At 49.0% G+C, this 14071-nt stretch overlaps 1 long non-coding RNA gene across 1 annotated transcript; it reads left to right on the forward strand.

Annotated features, from left to right (window-relative positions):
- Positions 1-4025: 4025 nt before the first annotated feature.
- On the forward strand, positions 4026-6134 carry LOC132772542 (uncharacterized). The gene is made up of 2 exons (XR_010909779.1): positions 4026-4164; positions 5952-6134. It is a non-coding gene; the product is annotated as an uncharacterized lncRNA (long non-coding RNA).
- The last annotated feature ends 7937 nt before the right edge of the window (positions 6135-14071 follow it).

Raw genomic sequence — 14071 nt, forward strand, 5'->3', positions numbered from 1 at the left:
GTCTGGAGAACAAGCCCTATGAAGAGCGGCTTAGGGAACTGGGCATGTTTAGTCTGAAGAAGAGAAGGCTGAGAGGAGACATGATGAGGGCCATGTATAAATATGTGAGAGGAAGACACAGGGAGGAGGAGGGAGCAAGCTTGTTCTCTGCTTCCTTGGAGACTAGGACACAATGGAGCAATGGCTTCAAACTACAAGAGAGGAGATTCCATCTGAACATGAGGAAGAACTTCCTGACTGTGAGAGCCGTTCAGCAGTGGAACTCTCTGCCCCAGAGGGAGTGTGGTGGAGGCTCCTTCTTTGGAGGCTTTTAAGCAGAGGCTGGATGGCCATCTGTCAGGGGTGATTTGAATGCAATATTCCTGCTTCTTGGCAGAATGGGGTTGGACTGGATCATGACCCAGGAGGTCTCTTCCAACTCTTTGATTCTAGGATTCTATGATTCTATGAAACACAAGACAGATGAGACATGAGGGTTTTCCGCCAAAGGAGCAAGAGCTTCAAAGGCTCACAGTCCAAACTTTGGCAACAAAAGTCACAAGGGTTGTGATATCATTGAATGACCGTTTCATGCCCTAGTTCCAACATTTCAGAGGGGAAAACAGGGGCCTTTGCTGAGCAGCATGGAAGTGTGGTCATCACAGAAGGGCACGCGTCCTGCTGAAGCTGCTTTGGCCTGGTTCTGAGTCCCTGGGTGTCCTCCTTGCCCATTCACACGTTCTGCTTTCATGGACTTGACTGTTCGTGTCTTTCTAGCTCCTGCTCCATGGGTTCCACCTCCTCGCCCCAAAGGGCATTCCCCTGTTCTTCCGCCCGGCTGCCCTTCCTGCGCTACGAATCCCTCACTCCCTCGCTCCATCCTCACTCTCTGATAGGAAGCATCCCTGTTTCTCAAACTCTCTCCTCCATTTGCTCCCTGTCATTGTTTGTTGAATTGAACAAAGTACTACTTTTCCTCGAAGCATCTTCCACGCCATTGCTGTGAGCACTGTTTATAAGAATGAAAATCAGAACTGTGTCAAGTTGCTTTTTATCCGAGTGTCGCCACATATTGTTTGCATATCATAATATGCTATTAGAATAGCAATGCATGGGGGTCAATTTTCCAGGAACCGATCAGCAATATAGAATCATAGAATCATAGAATCAAAGAGTTGGAAGAGACCTCATGGGCCATCCAGTCCAACCCCATAATGCCAAGAAGCAGGAATATTGCATTCAAATCACCCCTGACAGATGGCCATCCAGCCTCTGTTTCAAAGCTTCCAAAGAAGGACAAGCTGGAATGTGTCCAGAGGAGGGTGACTCAAATGACCAAGGGTCTGGAGAACAAGCCCTATGAGGAGCGGCTTAGGGAACTGGGCATGTTTAGCCTGAAGAAGAGAAGGCTGAGAGGAGATATGATGAGAGCCATGTATAAATATGTGAGAGGAAGCCACAGGGAGGAGGAGTGGGGAGCAAGCTTGTTTTCTGCTTCCTTGGAGACTAGGACGCGGAACAATGGCTTCAAACTACAAGAGAGGAGATTCCATCTGAACATGAGGAAGAACTTCCTGACTGTGAGAGCCGTTCAGCAGTGGAACTCTCTGCCCCGGAGTGTGGTGGAGGCTCCTTCTTTGGAAGCTTTTAAGCAGAGGCTGGATGGCCATCTGTCAGGGGTGATTTGAATGCAATATTCCTGCTTCTTGGCAGAATGGGGTTGGACTGGATGGCCCATGAGGTCTCTTCTAACTCTTTGATTCTATGATTCTATGATTCTAAGGAGCCTCCACCACACTCCGGGGCAGAGAGTTCCACTGCTGAACGGCTCTCACAGTCAGGAAGTTCTTCCTCATGTTCAGATGGAATCTCCTCTCTTGTAGTTTGAAGCCATTGTTCCATTGCGTCCTAGTCTCTCTCCAGGGAAGCAGAAAGGAAGCTTGCTCCCTCCTCCTCCCTGTGGCTTCCTCTCACATATTTATACATGGCTCTCATCATGTCTCCTCTCAGCCTTCTGAGATATCACAAAGTTCACATTTCCAATATGGCCCCAATGGGACATCATCATCCTTTGTGTCACCACCACTTCTTGGTGTCCATGGAGCTCTGTGCAAGTGCCTGGCTGTCACCAATTAAGTCTGCTAATGTCAGAATGAGATGCCCATATGATAAGCAAAAAAGAGGATCCCAAGACTTTGCCTAAGTTGGGCAAAATAGCATTAAACCAGGAAAACCTTGAATACTCACCCGAAATACATGTGCATAGCAGATAAACTCTATGTTGAATTCAAGGTAAATCTGGGTCTTCTATGTAGCGTAGTCAAGCCGCATATAACCGCACCTGTAACGGATCCAGAGAAACAACTGGACAGGAGTTGGATGCCTTGCCAGTGGCCAGCCTCTCTCCCTCCCAGCGGCCACCTCTGCTCAGACCTGAAGGTCATCCCCATAGTGACCTCATCATCATCATCATCACCCATGGCATCAGAGTGTTTGTGATCAGCTCAGGCTTCCTCCATGTCAACAACAGTTTAGGCAACCCTTGCAACCAGGCCCCATCTGCAATACCAATTAGGACAGTTGAACTGCCTCAAACTACATTATATAAACCTACGTATTGTACTGTACATGGCGCCTACAATGTTTATTTATTTGAAGTTACCTAATTGGCATAGAAGAGTTTAACCTGACACACATATTGTGAACAGATAATTGGTAATATTGGTAATTTACATTTAAGTTGGAAGATGAGCAAGTGAAAGACTGTATGATAAAATGGGATGTTTATGGACCAGGAGTTGATGGCAAAAGTGACGAGGAGGGTGATATTGGAATCATAGGATAATAGAGTTGGAAGAGACCACATAGATCATCATTAACTGACCCAAATAGTACTTTTTCTGTGACTTTTGTGAGTGTTGACTATAAAAGTGTAGCTCAGAACTGTCACAGTTAGTTTCTCATCACAATATTACTACATGGTAAGAAATAGTTTATATTTATTATTTATTTATTTATTTATTTATTTGCTTCATTTTTATACCGCATTTTTCAGCCCTTAACAGGCGACTCAATGCGGTTTACAGTGCAATTAAAACACAACAATACAACAACAGGATCAACAACGTCGATCCACAACAATTAACAATCAGACAGGACAAATCAACAAACAACATATATAACGCCTCAATTGAAATCAGATCCGTTCTCATAGTCGTTGTGCCGTTCCTATGTTCCATTTACCGTCTTCCTTAATTAGTTGCATTGCTTAGCCAAATGCTTGTTCGTAAAGCCAGGTCTTGACCATTCTCCGAAACGTCAGCAACGAAGGTGCCTGTCTGATGTCTGCCGGCAAGGCATTCCATATATACCCCCCCTCCCCCATATAAAGCTATGCTATAAAAGTGCCAACTTTGGTTATGAATTAATTGAGTTGCAAATTATAACCAAATTAAGACCGAGGAGGAAGGGAAGAGTGGCACCAATAGCTGGGCTTGGTGAAGGAAGAAGTCTATGGCAACGAAAACGGGTGGGTCTCCATCACTTCTGGGAAGAGAGAAATGGCAAACACAATGTCTCCCTTCCTCCCCCTTCCTTCCTTCCTTCCTTCCTTCCTTCCTTCCTTCCTTCCTTCCTTCCTTCCCTCCCTCCCTCCCTCCCTCCCTCCTTCCTTTCCTCCTTCCTTCCCTCTCTCCTTCCTTCCTTCTTTCTTTCTTTCCTTCCTTCCTTCCTTCTTTCCCTCCCTCCCTCTTTCCTTCCTTCCTTCCCTCCCTCCCCCCCTCCATCCATCCTTCCTTCCTTCATCCCTTCTTTCCTTTCTTCCTTCCTTCCTTCCTTCCTTCCTTCCTTCCTTCCTTCGTTCTTCCCTCCCTCCCTCTCTCCCTCCTTCCTTCTCTCCTTCCTTCCTTCCTTCTTCCTTCCTTCCTTCTTTCCTTCCTTCTGCCTCTTGATTATCTTTCTATCTTCCTTTCGCAGTCTGACCCTGAAGGAGGCCTTGATCTATGAATTGTGTCTCACAGCTGTTGTGTTTGTCTCTCTTCCAGAGAAGCCCGGGAAATGCCCAGCTCCAAAATTTGGCCCACTTTCTGCACAACCCATACTTTGCTTCTCTGATAGCGAATGCCCCGGGAACAAGAAGTGCTGCAGCTGGGAATGGACCAAGAAATGCCTTGATCCTGTTTAAGGGTGAGTGCCATTCCCTTGGGCCCGGTCATCCTCATCGACCCTTGGAGGGAGAGGGCTGAGTGGATGGTGACAGCCTCATTCCAGGGACCCCACCCCTCCCTTTCCTGCCTGAACGCTGATCCCGTCCAGCTCCCTTCTCTGGAAGAGCAGTGAGAGGACGGATGGGGAAACAAGGCAAAGAAACATCTCTCAGGGGGTCAGTCCCCATCACAGAGGGATCTGCTTGCGTAAACAGAGGCACTTTGGTCATCACCATCTAACTCTTCACAGGTTTTGGCCTTGTATCCAAGATAAGACCGATGAGGAAGGGGAGGGTGGAGGGAAGACATGGAGTTTGTTAGGGAAGATGTCTACAGCAATGAGAATGATGCCGAGCATCTCCTTCTTCCCTCCCAAGTACTTATAGTTCGCCAAGGACCGGACAATGGATTCTGTTGCTGCCTGACCCAGCGCATATAACTGGGTTCCTGTTTCCTCTTTGTGAACTCTCTGACTTATGCACTGGACTATGGACTCTGCTACTACCCAACCCAGCGCCCATCACTGGACTTCTGCCTTCTCTTATTGACTCTCTGCTTCATGAACTGAACTGTTTGCCACATCCCTGGCTTAGGAACTTCCTTCTGGTGCTTGCCTTGAAATGCAAGCAGCCTCCGTTTCCACACACCTTTACCAAAGGGCTATGAGATCTCCAGTTTGCGTTATAATAAAGATCCAATATTGTAATAAACTTTGCTTGGGATGGGGATGGGATTGCCTTATGAAATGTATGTATGTAATGAAATATCATATGAAGTGTACTCTGGTTCCCCTCCCCGCTCCCCCTCTTTGACCCTTGCCCCAAAAGGAATGTGACCTGAGGATTACTGTAACAGGGAGGAAATCCTTTGTCCTCCCGAAACGGTCCATATTTACATTTGCATGGGCCCGTGATTGATCCCTTCTCCTTGCATACTTTCAGAGCAGACAGTAAGCCAGGGAAGGGTCAACAGAAACTTAGGAAGGAAAGATTGATTGACTCATTTTTAGGTATTTTGTTGATCCCCTTTTGAGGTCCAAATGCCACCGAAAGCTTCTTTTCATACTTCCTCCCAAATCCCATCACAGACCAGGAAGCTCATTGTTCTCCTATCTAACTCCCCGCCGCGTAAGAACAAAGACACACACATTCCAGCCTGGCAGATGCCCCAAAGACTTTTCCTCAGTCTTTGTCAGGCTTCGTCCCGCCTCCTGGCTGCCGATTGGTCCATCTTCCGAGGCGCTAGGAAGGCACTGATTGGCCTCCCAGAGGCAGCAGAGCCCGCTGATTGGTCCAGAGGCGAGGCATGCTGCCAAGCCTCCTCCCAGCTGTTCCGCGGCCAGCCAATCAGCACGAAGCCGGCTAACAGAGGGCGGGCGGGAGTTTTTGAAACTGTTTTCCTTTGTCTGTGTACTATAAAAATGCTTGGAAAATTCTGTAAAACCATGCTTGCAGTGGAATGATTCCTGCAATGCATCTGATCTCAGCTGAATCACAATAAACGCCTCGATCACTGAACCTCTTCAGCCTCCGGTGGGATTAATTCTTAATATTTTTCGTTCTTTGGATTGGCTTTCGCTGGCTGCTCACCGAGGTTTAAAGACCCCTTTAGCGGTCTTCAGGGATCTCTCCTGCTGGGAGACCCTCCAAAAGAGCTCGATATCAAGAAGGGAGAGACCTCCCTCACTTCTGGGAAGACAGAAATAGTCAGCCTGGAGTATCTCTGCACCTTCCTCCTCCTGCCTCTGATTCCTTCTCCTTTTCACAGGCTGACCTCGGAGGAGGTCTGGATCCATGGACAGTGACCACTGGAGAAGTCTGGCCGGAGCTCCTCTGCCCACCTCTGCTGTTCCATCCAAGTCCACTTCCTGCCCTGCGTCATCCCCACGTGATCCACTCATGAGGGTCCCAACTCTCCTTCCATTACCAATAAATGGACCAGCATCCTGCACCTCAAGAGTCTGGACTCGTTTTGGGGTGATGGGAAGAGGAGGTCTCCTTTGGAAGGAGGTTCAGTTGAGCAAACCTGATCTCGTTTTTGCCCTGAAATCCCTGCTTCCTCCTTGGGTTTCTCTCTCTTCGTGTCCCTTCAGGTGCCCACGTCTCAGTCCTGGAGGGGCTTCCCTTGACCTTCTTATGGGTCCAGAGTCCGTTTGGGGTCTCAGTTCTCATTCTGGAGTCCCTGGTTCTTCTCCTCTTTCAATCACTCCGATTCAAGGCAATTCTTGTCAAGGATTCTGTGAAGCCATCAAATGCCCTGATGGAGCGGAAGGGACTCCATGAGCTCCTGTTAACTTTCCAGGGACCTTCAGGGAGTGGCAGAGGTCTTCTCCTTCTTCAGGAACAAGAACACACAAGCAAAGCTGTTCTTTCCAAAGGAAGGCTTGTCTCTTTAGTTGCAGCCACAGTATAAACACAATATACACAATATGTACAAACCCTCTGTCTCTACAATCCTCCAAAACACACATCAATAGCTGCAGGTATAAAACAACAGTCATCAATCTCAGTGCCTGGTGACAGAATCAAGGGGTCCTCAATTCTATTCATTAAAGGAATCTAAACATGGTCAAAGGCTTGTTGAAACAACCATGCCTTCAGTTGTGTATGGAAGCTTGGAGGGTGGGGGCTAACATGCTCTCCCTCGGTTGGGCATCCCAAAGCTGGGGGGCCGCCAGCAAGAAGGAAGCCCCCCCCTCTCTCGTCCCCACCAACCACACTTGACACAGAGGTGGGACCGAGGGAAGGGCCTCCCCGGTAGATCGTAGTGTCCGTGCTGGTTCAGAGAAAGAGGTGCGGTCTCTTCTCTACCCCCCAAGGGGGACTCAGGATGGCCAACCGTACTTGGCATGTAGGTGGGACTGAGAGGAGGGCCTCCCCAGTAGATCTTAGAGTCTGTGCCGGTTCGGAGAAAGAGGTGCGGTCTCAAAGATAGGTTGGACCTGAAGCGTATAGGGCTTTATAGGTAACCACCTGCCCCTTGACTTGGGTCCAAAACTCCTTGGCAGCCAGTGGGGCTGCTTTAATAGGGGCATGGTGTGCTCCCTATCACCATTCAAGGTCTCTCAAATGGATGATCTGTTCCAGAGTGTTTACTCAAACAACAGAAGAGAGAGATAATGTCCCAGGTGCAGCAATGAAGTGGGCTGGCTGGCTGATGTAGGCATGTCTCATAAGAATAGAAGCAGCCTTCAAGAATAATAAATAATAACAAACTTTGTATTGTCGAAGGCTTTCATGGCTGGAATCACTCAGTTCTTGTGGGTTGTTTCGGGCTATAGGGCCATGTTCTAGAGGCATTTCTCCTGACGTTTCGCCTGCATCTATGGCAAGCTTCCTCAGAGGTGAGGATAACCAAACAAACTTTGGTTATGCCCCACCACAATCTCACAAAGGGAAGAGAAGGATGAGAGGAGATATGATAGCCATGTATGAATATGAGAGAGGAAGCCACAGGGAGGAGGAGGGAGCAGATCAAGGGTCTGGAGAACAAGCCCTATGAGGAGCGGCTGAAGGAGCTGGGCATGCTTAGCCTGAAGAAGAGAAGGCTGAGAGATGATAGCCATGTATAAATATGTGAGAGGAAGCCACAGGGAGGAGGAGGGAGCAGATCAAGGGTCTGGAGAACAAGCCCTATGAGGAGCGGCTGAAGGAGCTGGGCATGCTTAGCCTGAAGAAGAGAAGGCTGAGAGATGATAGCCATGTATAAATATGTGAGAGGAAGCCACAGGGAGGAGGAGGGAGCAGATCAAGGGTCTGGAGAACAAGCCCTATGAGGAGCGGCTGAAGGAGCTGGGCATGCTTAGCCTGAAGAAGAGAAGGCTGAGAGATGATAGCCATGTATAAATATGTGAGAGGAAGCCACAGGGAGGGGGAGGAGGGAGCAAGCTTGTTTTCCACTTCCCTGGAGACTAGGACGCAAGGGAACAATGGCTTCAAACTACAAGAGAGGAGATTCCGTCTGAACACGAGGAAGAACTTCCTGACTGGGAGAGCCGTTCAACAGTGGAACTCTCTGCCCCGGAGTCCTTCTATGGAGGCTCTTAGACAGAGGCTGGATGGCCATCTGTCAGGGGTGATTTGAATGCAATATTCCTGCTTTTTGGCAGAATGGGGGTGGACTGGAGGATGGCCCAGGAGGTCTCTTCCAACTCTAGGATTCTATGATTGAAAGCCTCTCGAATGAATGATCTGTTCCAGAGTGTTTACTCAAACAATAGAAGAGAGAGAGAATGTTCCAGGTGCAGCAGTGACTGATGGAGGCATGTCTCATAAACATTTGTTTTGAGAGCTGCAAGTAAAGCCTCTGGAGTGAGTTGGCCCTGGACTTGGCTCTTGAGGCCTTCCATGGCTGTGGGTTTGGGGCTCCCCTTGGGGGTCCCGGGGTTTGAATAACATGTGGACACCTGAGAACCGGTCCTGCCTCTCAGGAGATTCCAGAGGAACACCTCCTCCTCCAAAAAGGAGCTGCCACGTGGCATATCACAAGGAGGCATTACTATTCCCATTCTGCTTGGGATCTCAGTGTAAACCACTGGTTCTCAACCTGGGGTCTCCAGATGTTTTTGGCCTTCAACTTTCTGAAATCCTAACAGCTGGTAAACTGGCTGGGATTTCTAGGAGTTTTAGGCCAAAAACATCTGGGGACCCCAGGTTGAGAACCATTGGTGTAAACAGTTTCATAGAATCCTAGAATCCTAGAATCAAAGAGTTGGAAGAGACCTCCTGGGCCATCATCCAGTCTGCCAAGAATCAGGAATATTGCATTCAAATCACCCCTGACAGATGACCACCCAGCCTCTGTTTAAAAGCCTCCAAAGAAGGAGCCTCCACCACACTCCGGGGCAGAGAGTTCCACTGCTGAACGGTGCTCACAGTCAGAAAGTTCTTCCTCGTGTTCAGATGGAATCTCTTTTCTTGTAGTTTGAAGCCATTGCTCCCTTGCGTCCTAGTCTCCAGGGCAGCAGAAAACAAGCCTGCTCCCTCCTCCTCCCTGTGACTTCCTCTCACATATTTATACATGGCTATCATGTCTCCTCTCAGCCTTCTCTTCTGCAGGCTAAACATGCCCAGCTCTTTAAGCCGCTCCTCATAGGGCTTGTTCTCCAGACCCTTGATCATTTTAGTCGCCCTCCTCGGGACACTTTCCAGCTGGTCAATATCTCTCCAGCTTGTCAATATCTCCAGTCTGAAACTGGATGGTCATCTGTTGGGAGGGTTTTGCTTGTGCTTTCCTTTCTGGCAGATGGAGGTTGGGCCTGATGGCCTTTGTGGGTCTCTTAGAATCATAGAATCCTAGAATCAAAGAGTGGGAAGAGACCTCCTGGGCCATCATCCAGTCCAGCCCCATTCTGCCAAGAAGCAGGAATAGTGCATTCAAATCACCCCTGACAGATGGCCATCCAGCCTCTGTTTCAAAGCTTCCAAAGAAGGATCCTCCACCACACTCCAGGGAAGGCAGAGAGTTCCACAGTCAGGAAGTTCTTCCTCATGTTCAGATGGAATCTCCTCTCTTGTAGTTTGAAGCCATTGTTTCCTTGCGTCCTAGTCTCCAAAGAAGCAGAAAACAAGCTTGCTCCCTCCTCCTCCCTGTGGCTTCCTCTCACATATTTATACATGGCTCTCATCATATCTCCTCTCAGCCTTCTCTTCTTCAGGCTAAACATGCCCAGCTCCTTAAGCCGCTCCTCATAGGGCTTGATCATTTTAGTCGCCCTCCTTTAGTGGCCTCTTCTGTCTCGGAATGAGCTCAACTGTTTCCATGGGCTCAAAATTACACCTTGCCCTGGAATCTGGGGAGGATTCAAAGCCAGCCGCAAATTTGGTTAATGGGCTCCAAGGATACATTGCGGTGTCCTTGGCCTGTGTTAACCCGGATCAGCTCCAGCCATCAACTAGCCACCACAGAGCTGAATGGCCAGCCCTTTGCACCAACTGGTCAGTGTGGGTGTGCCAAAAGTGTGCCATGCTCTTGCGGAAGGCTTGCAGCCAGGATCCTTGTTTGGGTTTGGAGGGACCTTGGCACCCAGTTTGGGATGTCCTACCAGCGGATGAAGGAAGAACACTGCGTCTTGGAGAAGTTGGTCCACCACAGGCTCTGGAAGGAGGAATCTGGCAGGAAGTGCCTCCTTTTACAATGGTACAACTGGGATACATTGTTCCTTTTGTATTGTCGAAGGCCTTCATGGCCGGAATCACTGGGTTATTGTAGGTTTTTTTGGGCTATATGGCCATGGTCTAGAGGCATTCTCTCCTGACGTTTCGCCTGCATCTATGGCAGGCATCCTCAGAGGTAGTGAGGTCTGTTGGAACTTATTTATTTGTCGTGTCAGAGCAACCAGTCCATTATATATTACATTTCTAACAGAACAAGCAAACAGACAGAAAAATACACAACTTGTGAGTTTGGTAGTTGGTTAAATGTCCTTTGACCAGTATCTGTCCCCTTGGAGTGCCTCTGGTGTTGCTGCAAGAAGGTCCTCCCTTGTGCATGTGGCAGGGCTCAGGTTGCATTGCAGCAGGTGGTCAGTGGTTTGCTCTTCTCCACACTCGCATGTCGAGGATTCTACTTTTTGGCCCCATTTCTGAAGGTTGGCTCTGCATCTCGTGGTGCCAGAGCGCAGTCTGTTCAGCGCCTTCCAAGTCGCCCAGTCTTCTGTGTGCCCAGGAGGGAGTCTCTCATTTGGTATCAGCCATTGGTTGAGGTGCTGGGTTTGAGCCTGCCACTTTTGGACTCTCGCTTGCTGAGGTGTTCCAGCGAGTGTCTCTGTAGATCTTAGAAAACTATGTCTAGATTTAAGTCGTTGGTGTGCTGGCTGATACCCAAACAGGGGATGAGCTGGAGATGTCTCTGCCTCGGTCCTTTCACTATTGGCTGCAACTTCCCGGCAGATGTCAGGTGGTGCAATACCGGCTAAGCAGTGTAATTTCTCCAGTGGTGGAGGGCACAGGCACCCCGTGATAATGCGGCATGTCTCATTAAGAGCCACATCCACTGTTTTAGCGTGGTGAGATGTGTTCCACACTGGGCATGCATACTCAGCAGCAGAGTAGCACAGTGCAAGGGCAGATGCCTTCACTGTGTCTGGTTGTGATCCCCAGGTTGTGCCAGTCAGCTTTCGTATGATAGTGTTTCTAGCACCCACTTTTTGCTTGATGTTGGAACTAGGAAAGGGGGTTTATATATCTGTGGAATGACCAGGGTGGGAAAAAAGGACTCTTGTCTGCTGGAGCTAGGTGTGGTTTCAACTGACCACCTTGCTTAGCATCTAATCACCTCTCAACAAAAGTTTGCTCTAGGCACTGTCAGGCCATTATATGCTAATCAAGGTGGTCAGTTTAAACATTCACACCTAGCTCCAGCAGACAAGAGTCCACTGCCCCACCCTGGTCATTATTCCACAGATATATAAACCCTTTTTCCTACTTCCAACAGACCTCACTCCCTCTGAGGATGCTTGCCACAGATGCAGGCGAAACGTCAGGAGAGAATGCTAGAGGCACTGTCAGGCCATTATATGCTAATCAAGATGGTCAGTTTAAACATTCACACCTAGCTCCAGCAGACAAGAGTCCATTGCCCCGCCCTGGTCATTATTCCACAGATATATAAACCCTTTTTCCTACTTCCAACAGACCTCACTACCTCTGAGGATGCTTGTCATAGATGCAGGCGAAACGTCAGGAGAGAATGCCTCTAGACCATGGCCATACAGCCCGAAAAAACCTGCAACAACCCATTGTTCCTTTTTTGGCCCTGTGTGGTTTAAATTGGTTTTGATGTGTCCATCACCTGAGGAGATTTTCTGGACTGGGCAGAGATAGAGAAGTACATTGAATGCACAAGACTCTTGAGGAAAAGTTCCCAGTGGAGTCAGCCCTGCTTCGTCTTTGTATGAGAGACCCTTGGTTTAGACTAGTACAGTTTAGCTGCCCTTTGAGGGTGGAAATCCCCTAAAGGCATCAGCCCACCTGGTCTTGGAAGCTAAGCAGGGACCACCCAGGTTAGTGCTTGGGTGGGAAACACTCAAGGAATCTCAGGTGCTGTTATGACTCTGATTCAAAGGAAGGAACTGGGAAAACTGAGGGACCCTCGCCTTAAGAAAACTCTACAAAATTCACAGGGTCCCTATGAGTTGGCCTGGCATAGACACAGAGAACTGGGAAGCCCTGGCCCTTGAGCGCTCCAGCTGGAGGGCAGCTGTGACCAGCAGTGCTGCAGAATTTGAGGAGGCACGAGTGGAGGGTGAAAAAGAGAAACGTGCCAAGAGGAAGGCGCATCAAGCCAACCCCGGCCGTGACCGCCTTCCACCTGGAAACCAATGCCCTCACTGCGGGAGAAGATGCAGAGCAAAAATAGGGCTCCACAGCCACATACGGACCCACAAGAATATCGGAAGACAATCATCCTCGGAAAGCGAGGGATCGCCTAAGTGAAGTATAAGTTGGCAGGCACCTTGAAGGCACAGGTTGATCCAAAGCAGGCTCAGCTCTGGAAAGTATTTGAATAGGAGACTACCAATGAGCTCTGGCTGGTTTGGGCTCCATTTCAGGGGAAGACACTGACAAACCCTGAGGAAAACCTATACAATGTAAGAGTTGGCCATAAGTCACCAGGGGAGGAAGGCACCTAAACCCTAAAGACCTTGTTAGAGACCCTAAACTGGGTCTTCTTAGGTCCACATCATGGGAGCACGTAAGGAAGGAGACAGTCCCAAAAAAAGATCAAAAAACAAGGTTTATTTTAGTTTCTTCATAAAGAAGACGGCCAGCCTGGCAGCATACGCAGATGCTACCCTTCAAGTGACTGCCGTGCCCCCTTGGCTTTTGTACACCATTATATACCCTCAAATAAACAAGAAAAAAATTTGGTCATGGAAAGTACTCTCTTTCCAGCCCCTCTCCCTTGACCTTTTGATGGAAAGTACCTTCTTGTATCTGCAGACTCTGTGCTTAACCACAACCTTTGGCTTAACCACAACACAACTACTTCCTATGTAGGCTTGAACGTTGTATGACCTCTACATGTCACATCTTGTTTCTTAAATACATTTTCTTCCCTGTTGCTCCTTTTCTACAGAGAAAGGGTATATTTCTCTTTTGCTGTTAATTTCATTCAAAGCCCCTTGCTTAGCATTTGCAAATTTCACTCAAAGACCCTTTCAACCTGAGTGTAGTCTCTTCTCCCCAAATGCTGCAGGCTAGACCTTCCAGATCCAGGAGGGGGGTGCCTGCTTGGACCGCTGCTCCCTTTGCTGGTGGGGGGTTCTGGGAGGGGCAGTAGGTCCAAATCAGAAGGAACGTTCCCATGCCCAGAAGGACTGGCAAGGAGTCCCAGCTGCTGCAGGCTCTGTTTGAGAGGAAGGAACTGGCAAGAGGACCTCTGAGGATTCCTGGCCTAAGGAAAATTCATGGAGAGGTCAACAGGGAGTTCCAGGATACAAACATAAGATCTGGCCTTGGTCCCTTGTCCCCAAATACTACAGGCTAAAGCCTCCAGGGCATGGAAGGAGGAGGAGCCTTCTTGGGCTGTTGTGTGTTCTCTATGTGGTTGGTGGGGGGTTCTGGGAGGGGCAGTCCAAGGAGAAGCCCCTTCCCCAAGCAGATGGGTCTTCAGGCAGAGGATCTGAAGGCACGGGCACCACACTCCATCTGGCCTTGGCCCCTTTCCCCAAACACTCCGGATCTGCCCTGGCATCACCTGGGGGGCTTTCCCTTCTCCAGGAAGTAAATCTTGGATGGGAAGCCGTCTTCCTTGTGCCATTCATCATGATTCCTTTTGGCATCTGTTGTTTGTGTCACCTGTGTTTCCAGCCACAAAGGACATCTCACAAGGCAGGCTTTGTCCTTTGTTCCCTGCTGACGCCAGGGGTTCGGTTGCCCAGTTTC

The sequence above is a fragment of the Anolis sagrei genome, chromosome 4 (assembly GCF_037176765.1).
Source record: "Anolis sagrei isolate rAnoSag1 chromosome 4, rAnoSag1.mat, whole genome shotgun sequence".
NCBI classification, from domain to species: domain Eukaryota; kingdom Metazoa; phylum Chordata; class Lepidosauria; order Squamata; family Dactyloidae; genus Anolis; species Anolis sagrei.